Here is an 18,580-nt window from a genome sequence, read left to right on the forward strand (position 1 = left end):
GGAATGTGGGAGGCCAGCCAGGAGTACATTGGAATAGTCGAGTCTAGTTACACGTTAAATGGCGAAAATTTAGATCAAAGAATCTATTGTATTTTTCTGATAACCCCTGACTTCAGATTTTGCAAACTACCAGGAATTACCCACTCTCCATAATTTGGGGATATTTTTATTCTCTCTCTGCTAGATAATATTGAGCTGTGTTAGATACCTCTGAAGGGACAGGAAAACTGAATATCTGAAATATAAACAGCAAATGTTTATAAATACACAGCAGGCCTTTCAGTGTCTCAAAAATAATCAGAGGATCATACAGCACAGAAGGAGGCAATTCGGCCGTACTCCTTGAAAGAGCTATCCAATTAGTCTCACTCCCCTGATCTTTGAACATAGCCCTGTTTCTTTGCCTGTTCAAGTGTTGATCCAATTCCCTTTGGAAGGTTACGATTGAATTTGCTTCCACCACCCATTCCAGGAGTGCATTCCATATAATAAAAGAGCGAATAATGTTTAATTTCTGAGCAAAGATCTGTGCACTTGAAGTTAACCCGACTCTTCCGCCCATTTCCTGTACATTGCCAATAATTTCTATTAATATGTATCATTTAGATTGGAGTCAGTGGAAAGAGTTTCCAGTCATGTGAACACCACTCGGTCCAATCAGCATTGCCACTTCAGTAAATGCGTCAACTGATCTGTTCTGTAGACCATGTACAGTGGGTCAGTCACCGAGTGTAACAGGGACTGGCGCTGCTCTCTCAGGATGGAGCCACTGCCATTTACCACTGTAGCTGTTTGCTTATTTATATCTGCGTGTGAGGATCAGTTTCTCGGATCCTTTCTTTTAGTGATTAGAAAAACATGACAGCAAGCGATTGTCATAGAAAATCAGATTAAAATACAAGAGATGACGTTAGTCTCACTTAAGAAACGTATACATTGTGTCAAGTTTGTGTGTTTCACTTTACTTCCTCCTCAATTTGATTTTCTTTCCCCAGTTGAGCCCTAGGGTTTTACTGTACATAAAGAAAACAGTCGGATAAATGAGACCGTCGTAGGCAACGTATTTTTTTCAGTGCGGCAGCCAGATGAGCTGAGGAGAGGGAACTGGGACTTCGGGGTGTCAAATATCGCTGGGTGGCTCGGTACAGAGGGTGATATAAGTAATGAATACAGACCACGGGCTGAGTTATTCCTCCCGAACGGATCGCTCCTGCTGAAGTCAGTGACAGCTGCGGACAGTGGACAGTGCACTGTTACCTTGAATCCAATCACCGGGACCTTGCAAGCATCAGCAACCATCATTCTGCTTGTACTTGGTAAGTGAAAGGTTTTCTGGAGAAGAGAATTGTTTCTAAACGATTTCATTGTTCTCATGTCACAAGTCATTCATCACGAGGTACATAGACAGTTTCGGGGCAAAACTGAAATAGAATAAACTCTGCAACCAGCATCACTATCGCCGTGCCACAATGTAGCTAATAAGCTGTTTGCTGTCGATTTTTTAATATCGAAATGTTGATTTATATAGACGAGTCATGAGCATTCTTATCCTACAATGTTACTTTACCAGGAATAAAATGTGTTCGCTGTCACCCCACAGTATTGCTCACCAAAATCTGTTCTTACACGCAACAAGAAAGTGCTGCAAATGCACAGTGGATCAATCAGCACCCTAAACAAAAGCAGGAGGTAATGTTTCACGTGGCATTGTTGCAAAGCTGAAGATATATTTTCAAATAAATGGTTAATTGACATAATTCAATGCAATTAAACATATGCAAATATGGATTGTGCAACATTTTGCTGCAGATATTTCAAAGCCGAATGAAGTTAAAAGCGGAACAGAGATTCACATTGAAGCTTTCATAAAGCAACTAAGCTGAAAAGCCACTTTGCGCATAAAACTGATGAAAATACCTGTAAAACTTCTGTAGATCGTGCAGCATTCGTGGGCAGCGAATCACAGAAATTCCCTTGCAGCCACAATAATCTCGCTGTCTCAACAAGGAAGCATATTAGTCAGGCGATTTTCATCAATAAGCAGTTTAAACAATAACTTCCTTACCAGAGAGCCGTAAGAATGTGGAAGTCGCTACCACAAGGAGCAGTTGAGACCAATAGCGTAGTTACATTTAAGAGGAAGCTGGATAGCCACACGAGGGAGAAAGGGATAGAAGGTTATGTTGAGGGGGTGAGATGAAGAAGGGTGGGAGGAGGCTCATGTGGAACCTAAACAGCAACATTGACCAGTTGGGCCGAATGGCCTGTTTCTGTGCTGTACACTCGATGTAAGTTACATATGTATTGGCCCAGAAATTCGGGTCGGGGGCTTCCCGCGGTTCCAAGCCTCCGACCTGCACTTACCTAGCGCGCCGGCCGTTGAGCTGTGGGCCCGCGTGGGATTCCAATCCTGGGCCTCCTCCAACTGCCGGCGCGCATTGCTTGCATATCCCAGGGGCGCAGTTAGTTCGATGTGGCCCCTGGGATCACGTGGGCCATGGGCAGCCAATCGGAGCAGGGAATGCTCCATTCTTAAGTCTGACAAGAAGTGCTGTCAAACTTAGAAATACTACAAACCCCTTCTTCTTACAAAACATCACTAATTCTTCAATTAATTTATTTTTTAAATCACTTTTTTAAAATAATAAACTATAAATTAAATGAAATAACTATTTTAAACAATAATTTAAATTTTTGAAAAAAATAATTTTAATTTCTAACAGGGCTAAAAATAAACTTACCTTGCTTTAAATTATTTAAAAATAATAAACCTCTGGAAAAAATGTTTTAATATTAATTAATACACCACTTACCTTACGTTGCTAACTCGTGCAGACTCACCATCCCGGGAAAACCTGAGAAAAAAAACGAAGTTCGATGCGCACGCGCAGCATCCCCCACGTACGCATTTGACATCTGAACCCCTGCTTTCAGGGGACTGGAAGTGTCGGTTTCCCGCGTAAGTGCAGTGCATGCAGGAAAACAGCACTTCCATTGGGTCTATGGGTCAGTACCCCATGCTGACTCACCCGTGGAGACCCGAATATGCAACTTTCTTTTGTTTGCCTCCGATTGGCTGATTGTACCGAATTATTGAGTTCCAGCCTGACTTTCTTTCTCAGAGCTGCAGTGGAACTAACAGGGACAGGGAGCAGGGCCACTTGGCATTGGACAAATGCAAAACACAATGGCCCAGAAATTCGGGTCTCCACGGGTGAGTACGTATGGGGTACACACGCGTAGGCCCAATGAAAGTGCTGGTTTCGCGCATGCACCGCACAATCACGAGAAACCAGCACTTCCATTTCCCTGAAAGAAGGGGTTCAGAGGTCGAATGCGTGCGCCAGATTGGCAGTGCGTGCGCATTGAACTTACGTTTTTCTCCAGATATTTCCAGGAGGTTAAGTCTCCAGCAGTTACACTTTTAAAAAGCAGCTGCAAGGCCTGCTTTTAACAAGGTAAGTGGTGAATTAATTAAAATTAAAACATTTTTTCCACAGGTTTATTATTTTCAAATACTTTAAAGAAAGGTAAGCTTATTGTTAGCCCCATCAGAAAATGTAATTAATTTTTTAATAAAATTAAATTATCGTTTAAAATAGTTATTTCATGTAATTTATAGTTTATTTTAAAAATTTGATGTTTTTAAAAAAAAATATTTGAGGTTTTAATGATCTTTTGGGGCTTATAGCAATTATAGGTTTGACAGCTATTCCTGTCAAACTTATGAATGAAGCATTCCCTGCTACCAATGGAGCTCCATGGCCCTCGTGATCGCAGGGGACACTTCGAACTACCTGTGCCCCTGGGAGATGCAAGCACTGCGTGCCGGCAGTTGGCGGAGGCCCAGGATTGGAATACCACGCGGGCCCACAGCTTAACAGCCGGCACGCAAGGTAAGTGCTGGTCGAAGGCTTGCACCTGAGGGAAGCATCTGACCCGAATTTCTGGGCCAATTTATAAATATGGTGCTTTTAGCATTTGGACACCTGGTCCGACAAGGATTATTCACAGTTCATAAAATATGATCTATTGCTATTCTATTTTGCGCGCCTGCTATATTGTAACCAATGTTCAATAAATACTTAGCGCAAAGTTCAGGATGTTTGCAGGACATTGCGCTGCACCTTCGTCTTTATGCTTTGTTAGAAATATGCAATAGCCCGCAACTTGCAGTCAGAGGCGAAGCAAAGATGATTGCAGCTGGCTCCGATGAAACGTTCCAAATAAATCTGGAGATATCTTTGGTGAGGTGTCTGCCATTCTCGGCGTGCAATTGTGGACAGTTTTGGTCTCCTTACCTAAGGAAGGATATACTTGCCATTGACGGAGTGCAACGAAGGTTTACTAGACTGATTCCTGGGATGGGGGCATTGTCTTATGAGGAGAGATTGTGTAGAATAGGCCTATATTCTCTAGAGATTAGAAGAATGAGAGGTGGTCTCATTGAATCATACAACATTCTTACAGGGCTTGACAGGGTAGAGGCAGGGAGGATGTTCCCCCTGGCTGGGGAGTCGAGAACCAGGGGTCACAGTCTCAGAATAAGGGGTCGGCCATTTAGGGCTGAGATCAGGAGCAATTTCATCACTCGGTGGGTGGTGAATTTTTGGAATCCTTTACCTCAGAGGGCTGTGAAGGCTCAGTCGTTGAATGTTTTGAAGACAGAAATCGATACATTTTTGAATATAAACGGCATCAAGGGATATGGGAATAGTTCGGAGCAGGCTCGAAATGCCAAATGGCCTATTCCTGCTCTTATGTGTTATGTTCTTATGTTAGGTAATTAATTGTAGCTCTGTGTAATGGGAATCCCCATTGCAGAGCTGCTGTGACTTCAACAAGCTGTCTAAACAGGCAGTCGCATTGAAGAATACTCACAGACCACAAACCAGAAAATGAAAAGCAACTTTTATCCACACTTTAAAATATGTGACAGAGAGTGAAATAAAGAGTGCGACTTTCACATGGAGATAATGTAGAAACTGAAATATCATGAACAAACTTTAAAAAAATCTATAGTTTGTAAAAAAAACAATTTTTATCCTAATGGAGAAATTTGCCTGTCTACAAATGAAAAAAATAGTTATCAGGGCTAGGACGGTTATTTAGCAATCACTATGCTGTTAAAACCCCAATTGTACATTTTCCAACAACGCTAAACATTTAATGGAGTACTTAAAAGCGATATTAGCGTGGAAAATACAAATTTTCGGCAGTTGCCCTGATTTCAATGATTACACTGATTGCAGGATATGGGGGGTGGGCGTTCCACAGCGCAGCCAGTGTCGGGCAGTGAATGACTGACTGCAACTTCAGGATTTCTGCATTTAGATGCGCATGTGCTAAATCCAGAATTCGCAGCCTGATTCACAGTGGTTATAATGGTGAACGATGACAGTTCTCCATCATAACCAATCAAAAATTCCAGGTGAATATCTTTCTTTTGAACAGCAGATGCATTACACCATATAATGCACAATGTATATCACCTCTGCTAGGGTGAAACTATGTTGAACCAGGCCTGTGCCTTTAAGCCTACAAAGGTTAATTGCTATTGACTGGCGATCCAGAGATTAATGTAAAATTAATTGTTGTTGGTGAGGGAAGCAAGTTTGCAGATGGGAGAGTGGTTGTGAATCTCCCAGTCCAGCTCACAAGAAATCAGCATTAAATGACTACCTTCTCTCTTTTTATATACTTTGTATACTTTGAGACTTATTCAAACCGTTTAGTTATGGATGATAAATTATGTCGAGACTGCTTCTGTCTGTCTGTCCGTTTGTCTCACTGCCTGTCCGCCTATCTATCAATCTGCCCACATGCCTACATATATAACTATCTAACTTATTTTTTTCCATTCACGGGATGTGTGCTTTGTTTGCAAGGCCAGCATTTATTGCCCATCCCTAATTGCTCTTAAGAAGGTGGAGATGAGCCATCTTCTTGAACAGTCCATGTGTTGAAAGTACTCCCACAGTGCTGTTAGGGAGGGCTCCAGCATTTTGTCCCAGCGATGGTGAAGGAGCGGCAATACATTTCCAAGTCAGGAGTTCGACTTCGATTGGAGCTTGGGGATGGTGGTGTGGTTATGCGGCTGTTGCCCTTATCCTTCCAGCTCGTAAAGGTGGTGGCTTTGGGTTGTGCAATCGAAGAGGTCTTGGCGAGTTGCTGGAGTGTATCTTTTAGATGGTACAAACTGCAGCCACGGTGGTGGAAAGGGTGAATGTTTCAGGCGGCGAATGGGGTGCCAATCAAGCTGCTGCTTTCTCCTGGATGGTTTCGAGCTTCTTGAATGTTGTTGGAGCTGCACTCATCCAGGCAAGTGGAGAGTATTCCATCAAACTCCTGACTAGTGCATTGATGTTGGTGGGATGGCTTTGGGCAGGCAGCAGGTGAGTCACTGGCTGCCGAATACCCAGGGTCTCTGACCTTCTCTTGTAGCCACAATATTTATGTGGCTGTTCCAGTTAAGTTTCTGGTCAATGGTGACCCCCAGGATGTTAATGGTTAGGGATTGGGCGATGGTAATGCCGTTGGGTGTTAAGGGGAGGTGGTTAGATTATCTGTTTTGGGAGATGGCCATTGCCTGGCACTTATGTAGCGTGAGTATTAATTGCCACTTATCAGGCCGTGCATAAATGTTGTCCAATTCTTGCTGCATGTGGGCATGAACTGTTACATTATCTGAGGAATTGTGAATGGAACTGAACACTGCACAATCATCAGCGAACATTCACACTTCTGACCTTATGATGGAGAGAAGATCATTGATGCAGCAACTGAAAATGCTTGGCCCTAGGATACTGCTCTGAATATCTCCTGCTGCAATCTGCTGTGGCTAAGATTATTGGCCTCCTTCAATCTTTTTCCATCATGCTAGGTATGACTCGAGACAACTTAGCTTTTTCCCCCGATTAGCATTGACTTCAATTTTACGAGGGATCCTTGATGCCACAGTTGATCAAATAGAGTTGAAATATCAAGAGCAATCACTCTCACCTCACCTCTGCAATTCAAATCTTTTGTCCGTGTTTAGACCAAGGCAGTACAGAGGCCTTGAGCCAAGTGGTACGGGCGGAATACAAACTGTGCATGGGTGAGCAGGTTATTGGTGAATAAGTGCTGCTTGATAGCACTGTTGACGAACCATTCCATCACTTTGCTGATAATTGAGAGTAAACTGATGGGGCGGTAATTTACCGGATTGGATTTGTCCTGCTTTTTGTGGACAGGACATACCTGGTCAATTTTTCATTTTGTCAGGTTGATGCCAGTTTTGCAGCTGTACAGGAACAGCTTGGCTACAGGCGCAGCTATTTTTGGAGTACAAGTCTTCAGCACTGCAGCTGGGATGTTGTCAGGGCTCATAGACTTTGCTGTATCCTGTGCACTCAGCCGTTTTTTGATATTACATATTGTCTGTTTATCCTCTCTCTCGCTCTCTTTCTCTCTCTCTCCTTATCCATCAAGAAAATGATCTGACAACTGATGAGCAGTTGTGTAAGATGCATAATTTCAGAACATCAGAGGATATTGACTGATATACTCCTACACAGATCATAGAATTAAGAAATTCCTGATATTGGTTCTCAATTAGCCTTTAACCCTTCGGACCCGTGTCCAGTTTTCCTACTCAGTTTAATTTGAAGTACTTTCTGGATATATCTTTTACATACAATTTGTTATTTTCTATGCCCATTAAGATCACTTTTAAATCCCTTCTTTTAAGGTGGAAAGTATAAGTTTCGTCATTGCTTCGACCATGGCTCAGCCCCATAACATGCATTGATTATCTCTGCTCTGCCTCTCATAGTTGAATGCGCCCCTTGTCTCAAGTTTACAGAACTGCACACAGTTTCTCGAGGAGTGCTCTGATCAGAGCACTGTACCATGAGGGCATGTCTTTTTCTGATTTGTACTGCATTGTTCTGTGTATACGTGTCAGCATTCTCTTCGCATTGTGATTGCTGATCTTCAATGATTAGAGCTTCAGGTCGACTAGGATTCCTAGATCTGTTTTAAGTACATCATTATCAATTTTCAGCAGCTTTCATGCAGTACATAAATCAACCATTAGTGGCCTTCCTACGTTCAGTACTTTTAACTTGCATTTATATTCTAATTTAAGGCACCCCACTTTAATAAGAATGTCAAGGCCTTGCAGAAGTTGCAGAGGTGATTAAGCAGAATGATACCAGGGATGAGATGCTTCACTTATGGGGAGAGACGAGAGAAGTTGAGATTGTTCTCCTTCAGGCGGAGTAGGTTAAGGGGAAGCTTTACAGAGGCTTCATAATTATGAGGGGCTTTGATAGAGTTGATGGGGAGAAACTGCCCCCACTGGCAGGTGGGACTGTAACCACAGGGCACAGATTACGATAATTGGCAAATGAACTGGCGGAGATGATAATTATTCTTACACAGAGAGTTTTAATGATCTGGAATGCACTGCCTTAAAGGGTGGTGAAAGCAGATTCAGTAGGAATTTTCAAAAGTAATTGGATATGGACACAAAATGGATAGTATTGCATCTGCCATGTGTTATTTGTCCCTTCCAATAATCCGCTCTATTGACTTCAATTTCGGACGGGGCGTATAAGTGGAGACAGATGTGATACCGCCACTTGTGCACCTACACCCAATTTGAATTTTACCCTCTTGATGTTTACATGTGAAATTACTTAATTAGCGTTTTGTTACAGCTTTTGTCGAAAATGATGTAACTGCCTTTCCCTTTTAATTGAATTTACAGAACCAGTTTCTAACACCAACAATTCAAATCCAGTAGAAAACATTGATACCATTTTAATGACTTGTCACGCTTCGGGCTTTGTACAGTCACGGATTTGGTTTAAGGCTAACCGAGCTGTCCAGGATAATGACAGAATAATAACTTCACCAGACAATGTAACACTGACTATAATCAGAGTTAACAGAAATGATTCAGGAACATATAAATGTTATGCCAGCAATAATTATAGCAGCGATTCTGGATATACCATCCTGCAAATTAATTGTAAGTAGGCTTGGTGCCAAAAGGATTAGTTTGTTTTACATATTAGTGATTATTTTAGTTATACAAAAGCGAAATGTTCTTGAATTCCTTGCAGATGGACCAGAAATGTTCATTATTACCCTCTGTGGGTAGAAATTGGGAAAGCTCTTACATTTTGTTGTTCAACCGTATCAGTCCCAGCTGGCCTATTCGAATGGCAGAATGTGACCAGTCTGTTAAAGATAGGACCAATTTACAATATTGACTGAATAAGATCCAATCATGGTGAGAAATATATTGTCAGGTTAATAATATCATAAACAAATTGTAGGCAAATTTGCTGATGATATAAAGCAAGTTGCGAGGAGAACACAAACTGTCAGAAAAGAGATATATATATAGGTTAAATGAGTGGGCAAAAATTTGGCAGATGCAAGATAACATGGGAAATTGTGAGGTTATCCAATTTGGTAGGAAATATGAAAAAGCAAAGTATTATTTAAATGGAGGGAGACTGTAAAGTGCTTTGGTACAGAGGGATCTGGATGTCCTCGTTCATGAAACACAAAAAGTTACCATACAGGTACAGCAAGTAATTAAGAAGGCAAATGGAATGTTGGTCCTTATTTCAAGGGGGATGGAGTATAAAAGTAGGGAAGCCTTGCTACAATTGTACAGGGCGTTGGTGAGACCACACCTGGAGTACTTCATAGAGTTTTTGATTCCTTATTTAAGGAAGGATATACTTGTATTTGAGGGAGTCCAGAGAAGGATTACTAATTTGATTCCTGAGATGAAGGGGTAGACATATCAGGAAAGGTTGAGCAGGTTGGGCCTATACTCAGTGAAGTTTAGATGAATGAGAGGTGATCTTCAAGCTGCCCACTTGATTGGCAACCAATCCAACAACTTAAACATTTACTCACTCCACCACCGGCACATCACGGCTGCAGTGTGTACCATCTACAAGATGCTCTGCAGCAACTCGCCAAGGCTTCTTCAGCAGCACCTCCCAAACCCGTGACCTCTTCCACCTGGAAGGACAAGGGCAGCAGGCGCATGGGAAAACTATCACCTCCAGGTTCCCCTCCAAGTCACACACTACCCTGACTTAGAATTATATCACCGATACTTCATCATAGCTGGGTCAAAATCCTGGAACTCCCTACCTAACAGCACTGCATGAACATTAAGTTATCAACTCCCCTTTTGTGTTTCTAGCATGAAGCCAAGATTTGTGCACCTTTTACTGGTTTACAGACCAGTGACAACAGTCTTTCCCTAGTTGCACATCACGGAAGACCTCTCCTGGTCCCTCAACACCTCCTCTCTGGTGAAGAAGGCCCAGCAGCGCCTATATTTCCTAAGGAGGCTGAAGGGATGTAACCTGTCACCCCTGATCCTCTCTAACTTCTACCGCTGCACTATAGAGAGCATCCTGACAAACTGTATCACAGTATGGTATGGCAGCTGTAGCTACTATGACCAGAAAGCCCTGCAGCGGGTAGTCAAAACTGCCCGACGCATTACTGGCACCTGGCTACCGACCATAGAGCACATATACCAGAAACGCTGTCTACGGAGGTCACGGTCCATCATCAAAGACCCTACCCAGCCCAGCCACAGTCTGTTCACCCTCCTGCCATCTGGGAGATGCTACAGATGCATTCACACCCGTATGACCAGATTTAGGAACAGCTTCTTTCCCAGGGCTGTCATCCTACTGAACTCCACAAATAAACGCTAAAGCCTGCACATCTGCCAATGCACTTTATTATGGTTATGTTTATGTTAATATGCTACAAGCCAAATGTATGTTGAATGGTTAAATGTCTTAATCTAAATGTACACTCTCGGGAGCCGCAAGCCTACATTTCGTTGTACTGCACTTGTGCACTAACAATGACAATAAATGTTGATTTGATTTGATTTGATTTGGATTTCACAATGTTAAGCATTTCTATGGTATCTTCTCTTAAACTTCGCTGTTGCAGTGAAAACTATTTCGTTTTTGAGCCCTCGTCTCATTCATATCCTCTCATCGCTGGCATCCTACTGAAAGCCAAAACTGCACACAATACTCTATCTATGGCTCGACGGATGTATTGTGCAGACTCATCATCACCTCCTTCATTTTTGTATTCAATACACTCGTATACACAAAAGCCAGAATTCCACTTGTCCTTGTTGCGGAGTTGCCAGTTGTAGTCCTGCTTTTATGAATCATGCAGCTGCAACCCAACATCACTCAGTTCCTGAATCTCATCAAGAATCTACCATTTATCACCGATTTTCCATTCAATTATTGGAACGGATAATCAGTAATGTTGTGTAACTGGCAGTCGCTCCCCAATCACCAGTTTTTACAATTAACAAGTGTGCTCTTGTGGGTAACTATAAATGTATGGTGGGACCAATGGCATAGTACCTGAACCAGCTTGTCGACCATGGAGTTGCACAGAGTTTTATTTAAAAGTGATAAAATTAATAAAGTAAGTTGCAACCATTGGCCTCTTTTATTTTTTGCAGCAATTGAAACTTCAAACCATTCAAACACTATGCAAATAAAATCTGAACTATATATTTCTCTTGCAATTACATATTGCTACCAAATTGCAATTGTCTCTCGCGTGTGATAATAACGTTCATTATTTTGTCTGTTTGCATTTTTCAGATCAAGCCAATGGCGACAATAACAAAAGCAGTGGCGCCATAGCAGGGATAGTGATTGGTGCTCTTATGGTGTGTTTGATCAGCGGGATCACTGCATGGTTGGTCAAAAGGAAAGCAGCTGGGTAAATATAGTATTCAGCTTTTACCAACATCTTGAATAGATTTGTCCAAAGCCCAGTAGATTGAATTAAAGTAGGTTTAGAAAAAAGTTGTTTCCAAATATTTCTATATCACACTTCAAATGTATGTAGTGATAAGGCATGTTTCCATGTTTAATATTAATTGATTTGTTTTCGGATTGATTGAAACATGTCTATGCAAATGTCTCAAGCTGTAATTACACGCTTCCTCCGTTATTGATTTTGCAGTGCCTCAGTTTTGCGTCTCCCAAGCACTCAAACTGTAGTACAGAGAAATATTTAGGCTTCCACCAACTTTAATCTGCTTCCCAAATAGCCCCAAGTTTTAATATTTGAGTATAAACAATAATATACATGATAGGTTAAAATAATGACAATCTGTTAGACTTTGTACTGGTAAGCTGAATAATAACTCCATGTCCTGATCAAATTACTTGCTCTAGCGGGCTTGACGTGAAGTCTTGAATCCTGACGTGGAGATCGACCTGTATGCATGACATTTCTTGTTTCCGGTCAGAAAAACAGTTTTCATTAATAACTGGTTCTGAGAAATTAGAATTTCTGTTGCAGATCATATTTAATGAATGATTGAAATAAAATGTCATCCTAAAAGTTCACATTTTGGTCTGTTGCACAAAATTTATTTAGGATGAATGAGCGAATGCAGGGGCAAATGCTGCGAACATTAATTCAACCGCAAAAAGTAAGTGAAATACTTCAGCATTTCCAAGCTGCTGTGCCAATTAAGGTTTTAACAGTTCTTCTTGATTTAAAAGTAATTTAATTAAACACATATAAAGATTTTGAAGCGTTATGCTTGAACCTAAATGAAGATAAGTTAATGCAACGACCCCTGTTGCGTGGTTTCCAAATTAAGTAATTGCATAACATGCTTAATGCTACTTTGGAAAAAAATGCATAGGATTACAAAGAATATACAGGACAGAAAAGGCCATTTGACGAAAAATGTCCGTGCAGGCATTTGTGCTCCACTCGAGCTTCCTCCCAGCCTTCCTCATCTAACTCTATCAGCATAACTCACTATTCCCTTCTCGCTCATATGTTTATGTAGCATCCCCTTAAAAGACATAAGCACGTGTTTAGCACAATGTTTTGTTCAGTATAGCTCTTTCAACGCATGACTAAGATGGGAATGGTGAAAGGAAACAAACCTATATGCAAATTACATCTTAATGAAAATCCTTGAAGTTCCCATCTCTGTTCCTGACTCCATTTCCATGTGATGGTCTCAGCATGCAAAGACCTGTATATTCCTTATACCAGCTGAGGAGCTCATAGAATTGTATTGAGATACACAATGGACAAAGTGATGAAAATGATCGTGAAGCTAAAACATTTATTTTGTTTTCACATTAGGTGTTCCATTTGTAATGCCAGTCAGCTCGACTACCACTAAAATTACGAAGTTTTGAGGCTAAGTTTGTACTTCTGCCTTAGCGTATAAGAGGTGATATCTGGATTTATATGGAGAAATGTAAAAAGAGCTTCCGACTTTCATTCACTCATTTTACTTCATCGCTCCAAGTCAAAATTCCTCCCCACAATTGGTGGGCTCCAACTGTACCATTTTATCCTAAAATAGAATTTATGTCCCAGCAGCCTTTAGTTTGATAAGCAAAGAATCCACGTAAAAACAGATAAAGCAGGATATTAAATAAAGTTGCAACTTCTTACAATGTCTTATTCCATTTGCATCTAAAATTGTTCATTGATTTAGGAATGATGTCAATTGCTTGAAGAGGTTGGTGAGGAGGTTTGATAGAATGGTAGCAGGGATGCGGGACTTTGGTTCCGTGGAGACGCTAGAAAAGCTGGGATTGTTGTTCTTAAAGCTGAGAAGGCTAACTTGAGATTAAAAATGGGTGTTCAAAATCATCAAGAATTTTGCTAGAGAGAATATGGATAAACTGTTCCAGTGGTAGAATGTCAATAACCAGAGGGCAAAGGTTCAGGCTTCTTGTCAAATGAGAAATCTGCCTGATGAGATTTTTTTCTGCAGTGATTTGTAATGATCTGGAACGCAATGCCTGAATGGATGGTGGAAGCAGATTCAATAGTAACTTTGGAAAGGGAATTGGATAAATAGTTGACGGGCAAAATGACAGGGCTCCAGGAAAAGGGTGGTGGAATGGGAATAATTGGATAACATGCTCAAACAGCTGGTACAGACACGATGGGCCGAATGGCTTCCTTCTGTGCTGCATCATTCTATGATTCTATTATTGTATTTTCAAGCTGATTAAATGTTTGATATTGCAACAGACATCTCCGCTACAGTTGGTGAGAACTCAGCAGGGACTTATGAAAATATTCCAAGAAAGCAAAAGTCTGGTACATTTCTATTAATATTCTACGATATTGGTGAGCTCAGTTAACTACAGGGAATCTATGCCTGTTTAAAACCATCGAAGTCAGTGTTCCTGTAGTAGCAGTAAACTGGAGTCACATTTAACCAGAACAAGGTAGGGGTGGCAGGCGATCGTGCCTCAGTGCATTATCGGAACAGTTGGGGTCATACAACAGTCCAAAAATGTCTCTGGTGCTAGATAGACATTGGGGTGAATTTTCCATTTTACAACAGAAACGAAAATCGGGCTGAGCTTCAAATGAGTGTTCGATTAACTGGCGTTGAAAGTGAAAACTCACATCCTGCAATTTTGTTTGTGGGATGGATAATGTAAGCAAGCTCTTCTAACTTTTATTTCGATATATATGGTGTTGGGCTAACCATTAATTCTGAAGCAACTACAAGGGATTCTTTGTGTAAATGTTTACAATTTTTTTCATCCAATTGATTTTGTACAGGAGAGAGCTCCGAAACCACTTGATGAAAACTCCACTTACATGGTGGGAAATTATTATTTTTAATCCTGCAAAACATTCACTTTCAGTTTAAAAAAATGTAATTTCAGTTCCCTTTTGCTGTGCTCCATATCTCGGCCAATCTGTTAGATAAAAAGAACGATTTCTTCACTTTTAACAGGGATTACAGCTGCAAGACCAATCAGTTTACAGTGATCTGATGAGGTAAGTGGGTAGAAAAAATTACAACGGCTGCACCATGTTGCGAAAAAAAAGAAATATAGACATTTTATATGTTCCCAGGATAGGGGTTTCACGTGTCAAGGCAGTGTTTATGTCTGATCCGCAGGAGCCCTAACAGCATTACCTATCCACTATGTAGGGCAGGACCGGTGAGAGATATAGATAATATTGGGTGACACGATTCTTTCCCGAAAGGACATGACTCAACTAGTTGGGTTGAACAACAAATGCAATTTCACAACCTTTTTCTGGTGCTAGCTCACAAATTAGTCATTATATTGAGTACAATTGCAGAGGTGGTGAGCATTGGTGAGCTTTGCACTCTAGCCTTCTGGGAGACCAGTCCTCTCGGATAACGTGCCCTATTTGAGAATAAAATATATAATAATTGACTATATTTTGAGTGCACTAAATATCGATATTTGGCATATTTCTATATATCTACTTGCGTGGCACCAAAGACATCAAACAAAATACTATTACAACTGAGAATGCTAATTTCATTTATTTATTGTAAAGCTTCCGACTTGTGATATTCCCCTGTGGTAAAGGCAACTTGCTCTGTTGTAAGAAGCACAAAAGATCTTGATCGAGCAAGATTCCTGTTTGTTCTGTGCTTTTTCAGGAATCTCATGAGATGGTGGGCTTGGGGGTGGGGGACGCTACCATTCATCTAACGTCTGGAAGTGGAGAGCGGGAAAACCGTGTTTCTGCTACTGATCAACTACATACCATATGTGGCAGTGTGTGGGCCTATCAGATCCTGTTTCTCCAGGTGCTGTCACGACTGTACTCCTTTACTCTAATCAATCCACTGTTGAACAACGCCACTGGAGAGCCGCTATTTTCTACATATATTTAAAGAAGACATTGAATCTATCCTGTAATAGCCATGTATTGCAAGTGTGTATCACACAAAAAAATCCTTAATTACTTCAAATTTACAACAGTCAAGCACATTGTATTTTTTGAGCACCTCTCACATCTTCATTCCCAGTGAATTCAGCGGCTTTGTGCAATAGCTCACACCCAACATCCCACTGCACCCTTGAAGGAGCACAGATTGTGGATTCACATCAGCAATGAAATATGTTGCTCTTTCCCAACTGCAGCATATTTCACTGAATTTTTTCATACATAGATCATGGCTGATCACGACCTCAACTCCACTTTCCCGCCTGACCTCCATATCCCTTGATTCCCCTAGAGTCCAAAAATCTATCGATCTCTGCCTTGAATATACTCAACGACTCAGCATTCACAGCCGTCTGGGGCAGAGAATTCCAAACATTCACAACCCTCTGGTTACTGGCTTTTAATGATTTGTTTACTTGGAGTCCCAAATCTCTTTGTTACTCTACAGTTCCTGGTTCAGACTACATGTGGAGTACTATGTACAGTTATGGGTACCAAACTATAGAAAGGATGTACTGGCCTTGAATATAGTATGGCACCGTTTCACCAGAATGTTACCAATGCACTGAGGATTAAATTATGAGGAGAGATTATATAAACTCACTTTGTATTCACTAAAAATTATAAGGTTAAGAGTTGATATGACTGATTTAATTATAATTTTGAAAGTAATTGATAGGTTAGATACAGAGAACATTTTTCTGCTGGTATGGTTTCTGGGACAAAGTTACATCACCTTAAAATGCGAATCATGCAATCAGGAGACAAATTAGGAAACAGTTCTTCAAACAAACGTTGGTAGAAATGTGGAACAAAAAGCAGTAGATGCCAGCTCAATTAATAAATGTATGTCTAAGATTGATAGATTTTTGCTAGCCAAGGGTGTTAAGGGATATGGAGTGAAGGCGAGTGAATGGAGTTAAGATACAGGTCAGCCATGATCTCATCGAACCTCGAACTCCCGGCATCATTCTGGTGAATATGCATGGTGGGGTGAATGGCCTAATCCTGTCCCTATGTTTTTCACCATTTAGAAAATACGCCTATTTATCCTTCTTGGATCCAAAGTAGATGACCTCACCTTTGCTCAGATTGAACTCCATTTGCCATATTTTTGACAACTGACTTAATCTCCCTATGTCCCGTTTAAAATTTCTATTCCCATCGACACTACATATTGCCCCGCCTATCCTAGCAGCATCTGCAAACTTGGATATTCACCTCTCTGCTCCTTCATCCAAGTCGTTAGTAAATATTGTTAAACGTTGAGGCCCGAGAACCTATTCCTGGCCAACAGCCCTCGTCACTTCCTCCCAATTTGGATACCTTTATCCCCATTCTTTATCACCGAGCTCCCAAGCAGGAGATTACAAAACAAAGGAGAAGTTGAAAATGTACAGGAGGCTTTTTTGTTTGTTGTGTTTACTCGTCATTTAACAATAAATTTATTTTGACATAGTTGATGAGAAAATGCAACTTTGCTGAACTATCCATTCATTGGTCTCAGGGGTAAAACTGGAGCATTTCGATGTTGGAAACACAATAACTTTGCAGTGAATTAAAAGCGATTAATATTTTGTTTCTATTTAACGTAGCTTGAAATTAAATGAAACTGTCAGCTGTCAATAAGGGTTTAAAGGTGTCTCTGCATCAACTCCCCAATGCTCTTATTCTTTCCAGTCCCAATCTTCGCTGTCCATACTCCAACTGAAAACCCAAATCCTGGACGGATGTTTGGCAAAACTGCAACTTCTCGGAGGACACCCTGTGTCCCCTGCTAGCCAGATGCTGGAGCAATTTTATAGTATCTTCTTGGCAGTCTGGCCCCATTCGGGAGGCAACCAAAAGGTCATCTGCGTACTGGATTAAGGTGGACTGATCCGATAACTGACATTCCTCCAAGTCATTTTTAACCACTGCCGCATACACCGCAGGACTTTCAGTATACCCCTGGGGCAACCTGGACCAGGTATATTGCTGATTTTTATAAGTATAGGCAAACAGATATTGACTGTCCTTATGCAGTGGTATGGAGAAGAAAGCAGAACACAAATCGATAACCGAAGAGGTAGTTCCATCAGCTGGTATAGAGGAGAGGATGATGTTGGTATCTGGCACCAAGGGAGCAATGGGAATGACTATTTTATTGATCGCCCGGAGATCTTGCACAAAACGCCAGTCATTTGGTCTTCCTACGTTCGGGATGGGCAAAATAGGAGTATTGCAGGGGCTCTGTGTTTTGACTAAAACCCCTTGCTGCAGTGAAGAATGTATTACTGCTGCTATTCCTTCCTCGGCCTCTGGGGCCAGGCGGTACTGCTTTAGACAGGGCAAAACAGCATTCTTCTGTAGCTGGACCCTATGTTCAGGTGCCGAATGCACCTTTCCCACATGATTGTTGTGCTTTGCCCAAAGTTCAAAAGGTACTTTAGTCAATGCCCATGGTAACAATTGCGGATTTTCCTTAGGGGGCTGCTGTCTTTCAAAAATAGTATCCCATTCTTTTCTTAACCAGCGAATTTTTCCCTCTGTTTCATTAAAGAATTCTATCTCCACCTTTCCAGCTTGAATTGGCAACGTGATGGAATAGACTGGCTTGTGGTGTTGTATTCTTTTTATCATCTCCCCCACTTCCTTTGCCTTAGCCGGGGCTCTGACTGCTATAGTCAGGTGTGGTTCGGATGTGTGATGCATCCTAAATCTTTCTTTTTGTTCGTGTGTAAGGTGAACCAACATTCCCAGGCCTTTATCTCCAAAGAATAAATAAGGTGAAGTCTGCAGCAATTCT

At 41.2% G+C, this 18,580-nt stretch overlaps 1 pseudogene; it reads left to right on the top strand.

Annotated features, from left to right (window-relative positions):
- LOC147109903 (cell adhesion molecule CEACAM3-like) overlaps window positions 1-18,580 on the top strand; it is a 218,609-nt pseudogene that overhangs the window by 71,367 nt on the left and 128,662 nt on the right.

This window comes from Somniosus microcephalus, chromosome 12, assembly GCF_052327205.1.
Source record: "Somniosus microcephalus isolate GS21.2 chromosome 12, FLI_Smic_1.0, whole genome shotgun sequence".
In the NCBI taxonomy this organism is placed as follows: Eukaryota; Metazoa; Chordata; class Chondrichthyes; order Squaliformes; family Somniosidae; genus Somniosus; species Somniosus microcephalus.